Source organism: Cyprinodon variegatus, unplaced genomic scaffold, assembly GCF_000732505.1.
Source record: "Cyprinodon variegatus isolate N-32 unplaced genomic scaffold, C_variegatus-1.0 Scaffold1410, whole genome shotgun sequence".
Lineage (NCBI taxonomy): Eukaryota > Metazoa > Chordata > Actinopteri > Cyprinodontiformes > Cyprinodontidae > Cyprinodon > Cyprinodon variegatus.
Window position 1 is genome coordinate 117,537 of NW_015151863.1, and position 5,211 is coordinate 122,747.

At 43.7% G+C, this 5,211-nt stretch overlaps 1 long non-coding RNA gene across 1 annotated transcript; it reads left to right on the plus strand.

Moving 5' to 3' along the window:
• Positions 1-11: 11 nt before the first annotated feature.
• On the plus strand, positions 12-2,710 carry LOC107103277. The gene is made up of 3 exons (XR_001482170.1): positions 12-97; positions 551-771; positions 2,514-2,710. It is a non-coding gene; the product is annotated as an uncharacterized LOC107103277 (long non-coding RNA).
• Positions 2,711-5,211: the final 2,501 nt, after the last annotated feature.

The following is a 5,211-nucleotide window of genomic DNA, read 5'->3' on the forward strand; positions in this document are numbered from 1 at the left end:
CTAAGGTGGCAGTCTGGTTGTATTGGCGCAGTGGTGATCAAGGCTTAATTCAACATGAATACCTGTTGGAGGCTTTGTCAAACATCAGCCTAATCAGGTGAGTCACAACAATTCATGCTATTTTTAATCTGGCTATACAGGTAAAGTGCTTACTATTCTGTATTAATTTTATAGATTAACAAATGTAGTTAAATGCAGTAGTAGATAAATTTATAGTTGACGATCTGTTATTATACAATCTCACAGAGTAACTGAGAACTGTGTTATTGAAGTTGATTGTGAAGCTTTATTTCTGGCTAGTAAAATACTGGCTCCTTTGGCTCTTTTATGAGTTGGAGGTATTGCAATGATCGGTTTTATTTGTGACTTCAGTTACTGCATGATTTGTCTTAAAATATAGTTTAGCAATCTAAAGGCAAAAATGATATTTTACAATATGATTATTTGTAATTTAATCATAAATATAAAAGTAGATTTTTGTCATTGGTGTCCAGCTTATATTTTTTCAGTGTAGAGATTTGTGATAAATATTTCTTTCTCATTGGTTCAGCTTTCACAGGCCACAATTGCAAGAACAAGCAGAGTTCTTTGTGAATCTGTTCTGTGCCGCTGCAGAGAGAGAAAAGCAGACAGGAGAGAAGATTCTGGACCTCTTGAAACCAGTTTGGAAATATAAAACATTGCCTTCAAATCACCTAAACAGGAATAAATATCAGAGTGACTTCCTGCTGGATCTTTACTCCCAGCTGAAGGACTGTGAGACTAAAACAGGTCTGAGTCTCCTTCCATCATTTCAGTCAGTTTTCCTGTTGGCTCCTCCAGTCTGGAGCATAGACCTCTCAAAGAGAAAGACCTCCATCCTCCTGGAAGTGTTGAAGCTCCAGTCAGAGAAAAAAAGCCTGGTGCTGACAGGCTGCTCGCATGAAGAGAGCGAAGTGAGGAGTTTTTTAGATTGTCTGCCTCATATTGACGAGTTTAGGTAAATTTTCTTATACATTTCCGTTTTGTTGTTTCAGTCAATACATATTTCTTTACACAGAAAAGAATCTTGAAACAAATTGTGACATTTGTAACGTTTTTTATTGCTTTTTCTTCAGTTTTGTTTCCAATGGAGCCGACGAATCAAAACAAACCCGCTTCATAGTGAATCTGTTCTATGAAGCAGCAAAAAGAGAACAGCTGACAGGAAAGAAGGTGGTGAAGCCATTAGCATCAGTCTGCTCATATACATTTCTTGTAAAAAAAAGAGGCATGTGTTATTATTTTGACAAGGAAGAGCTTGAGGATGATCAGTCTCTGTGTCAATTCCTGCTGGATCTGTACTCCCTGGTAAAGGACCATGAGACTAAAACAGGTCTGAGTCTCCTTCCATCATTAATGTCAGTTTTCCAGTCAGCTCCTCCAGTCTGGACCATAAAGCTCTCAGAGAGAAATACCTCCATCCTCCTGGAAAAGTTGAAATTAAAAAGGAAACCAGTGGAGCTGACAGTCTGCTCACATGGAGAGAGTGAAGTGAGGAGTTTCCTACAGTGTCTGCCTTATATCTCACAGCTCAGGTACAGTATTGCAGTCATTTTTTGTCAATTCTGTTCTTGTTTTAAATATTGTCAGTGTTTCTTTGCAGACAGGCGAGGCTTGAAAGAAAATCAAATTCTGCATTCTCCCTTTATTTGTTTGACATTTTTTCAGGTTTGGGTTACAGGCACCTAACAAGTCAGAACAAATCAGGTTCTTGGTAAATCTGTTTGGTGCAGCAGCAGAAAAGGAACAACAAACAGGAGAGAAGATGCTGGAGCTGATAGCATCGGTCTGCAGATATAAAACTTTCCCTTTAGGGAAAAAAAAATATTATGCCAAATATCAGAGTGACTTCCTGCTGGATCTTTACTCCCAGATGAAGGACAGTGAGACTAAAACAGGTCTGAGTCTCCTTCCATCATTACAGTCAGTTTTCCAGTCAGCTCCTCCAGTCTGGACCATAAAGCTCTCAGAGAGAAAGACCTCCATCCTCCTGGAAGTGTTGAAGCTCCAATCAGAGAAGAAACCAGTGGAGCTGACAGACTGCTCACATGGAGAGAGTGAAGTGAGGAGTTTCCTACAGTGTCTGCCTTATATCTCAAAGCTTAGGTATATTATCTGTTTAGTGGGTTTTGTTTTGTCCATGCTATTTTTAACAATCAACTTTGAACAGACAGGGTTTTAAAGAAAATAATTGCCACATTTTCTCTTTTTTAATTTTTGCAGAATTTGGTTCCAGACTTCCAACAATTCAACACAAACAAACTTCTTAGTGAATCTACTCTGTGCAGCAGCAGAGAGAGAACAGCTGAGAGGAGAGAAGATGGTGGAGCTGTTGGCATCAGGCTTGGGATATGAAAGATTTTCTCTAGAAAGGAATCTTGCATATCTAAGAAATATTGAAATAATGACTTTCAGGGAAGAAGATGATGAATATCGTCTAGTGTTACTGTTGCATCTTTACTCCCAGATGAAAGAACATGAGTCTGAAACAGGTCTGAGTCTCCTTCCATCATTACAGTCAGTTTTCCAGTCAGCTCCTCCAGTCTGGATCATAAAGCTCTCAGAGAGAAAGACCTCCATCCTCCTGGAAGTGTTGAAGCTCCAATCAGAGAAGAAACCAGTGAAGCTGAAAGGCTGCACGCATGAAGAGATTGAAGTGAGGAGTTTCCTACAGTGTCTGCCTTATATCTCAGAGCTCAGGTACAGACATTGTACCTAATAGTGTTAAAAATAAAAAACGGAAAAAAGTAATTTGTTTAGACCATCTTTTATTGAAATAGTTAAACCTTAATATGTTGTATAAGTAAACGTTTGTCTACCTAAAATCTGTATCATTGAAACAAACTTCAGGTAGACTTATGATAGCTTAAAAAAAAGGAACAAAATGCTTTTGGCCAAATAAAGCTGAAAATGCATGACATTTTTTGTGGCACCCCCGAGAGGTGTGATCATCCACAAACAAAACAAAAGAGACTGCGGTGATTGTGAGCAGTGTCTTAAAAATTTTAAAAGATTAAAAGTTCAATAATTTATTTATAAAAAAAAAAAGAGTTCGTTAAAAAAAAAAAGTTCGCTAAATAAAATAAGTTGAAGGGAAAAAAGATAAAAAAAATGCAGGGCAGTCAGGAACAGCAGAGTCAGTGGGCAGTCTAAAAAGGGGTGTACTCTTAGCTGACGCGAAGGAGCATGGGGTCCTCTCTCCAACTCGTCGGGCCGCTCTCTCTCTCTCTCCAACACGCCGGGCCGCTCTCTCTCTCTCCAACACGCCGGGCCGTCCTCCCTCTCTCCAACAGGTCGGGCCGTTCTCTCTCTCTCTCCAACACGCCGGGCCGTCCTCTCTCTCTCCAACACGCCGGGCCGTCCTCTCTCTCTCCAACACGCCGGGCCGTCCTCTGTCTCTCCAACACGCCGGGCCGTCCTCTCTCCAACACGCCGGGCCGTCCTCTCTCCAACACGTCGGGCCGTTCTCTCTCTCTCTCCAACATGCCGGGCCGTTCTCTCTCTCTCTCCAACACGCCGGGCCGTCCTCTCTCCAACACGTCGGGCCGTTCTCTCTCTCTCTCCAACATGCCGGGCCGTTCTGTCTCTCTCTCCAACACGCCGGGCCGTCCTCTCTCCAACACGCCGGGCCGTTCTCTCTCTCTCTCCAACATGCCGGGCCGTTCTCTCTCTCTCCAACACGCCGGGCCATTCTCTCTCTCTCCAACACGCCGGGCTGTCCTCTCTCTCTCCAACACGCCGGGCCATTCTCTCTCTCTCCAACACGCTGGGCTGTCCTCTCTCTCTCCAACACGCCGAGCTGTCCTCTCTCTCTCCAACACCCTGCGCGGTCCTCACTGCACGGTCCTCTCTCCGTCTGCAGCTCCTTTCCCCCGTGCTCTGTCCGGCTTTCTTCTCTCTTCTTCAACTGTGCAGCTGCCTTTTATCACCAACACCACCGTCTGTATGCTACTCAGCTGATGGAGAACACCTGTGCTGCCGCCACGAGGTCTCCGGGTACATGTGGCAACGTCACCTCAAAACCAAAACAAAATCAGAAGAAAACATGCAACACAGCAAATCCAAACTAAATCCAACAAGAAAAGCAAACAACTTCAAATCAGAAAAACAAGACATGAAACCAACTTCAACATAAAACAAAAGAGCCACATTACCACACCCCCCCAGACTTTAAAAAGGCCAGTCCCGGCAAATCTTTAGTCTCTATAGCGAGATGGGCATTGCCCTCTCATAGTACATGTAGAGCGGCGCAGTACTTGTTCTGGTTCTCCATTAATCACAGGGTAATAGAGCATCAAAGGCAGTTAATGTGTTTCAACGGGAGGTTGTTCCCTCGACGTGTTGGTGGAAGGAGCAATGCAAGTCTTCAGAGCATTTCTATGCAGGGTTCGTTCCTTCCCACCTTTCTCTGGCCTAACACAATAAACCAGACCGGTGTCCCCGACAACGCAAACAACTACATATGGCTCTGGATTCCACCAACTGTTTAGTTTGCCCTGTTCTTGTCTGTTCCTATCCCGGACCCACACGCGTTCCCCAGGGAGAAGCACAGTTGCTTTGGCTTTCTTGTCATAACACCGTTTTTCATTATTTGCTGCACTAGTCATCCTATTTCGTGCCACCTCATAAGCGTAAGATAACTTCTGAAGGTGTTCAAAGACCCATCCCTGCAAATTGTGGCGGGGTTGTGCGTCTACCACACCCAAACTCAAATCGACTGGGAGCCTAAGATGATGACCAAACATGAGGTAAGGTGGAGCAAACCCGGTAGCACTGTGGACTACATTATTGTAAGCATGCTCTGGCCACCTACTCTGTTTTTCCACCTCCAGTGTAGGGCTGAAACGATTAGTCGACGTTGTCGATAAAAATCGATGATAAAAATTGTCAACAATGAATTCCATTGTCGACTATTGTCGCCAGACGCGTTTTTCCAACAGAGTGAGGCATCTCACTTGATTATGATCTCTGCCGAGAGTCGCTCATGCGCAGTAGTGTCTCTGTCTCTGAGCGGTAACATACAAATATGGCGGCGTCAATTTCAGGTACGCGTACCAAGACTTCTAAAGTTTGGGAGCATTTTAGCCTGGATACGGCGAATAAAAAGATTACTTGCAAGGTTTGCAAAGCACGAACATTTAAAGAGAAAGCACGTCGGGGAGTTGAAAGAAACGGAGTCTGACTCGCCTC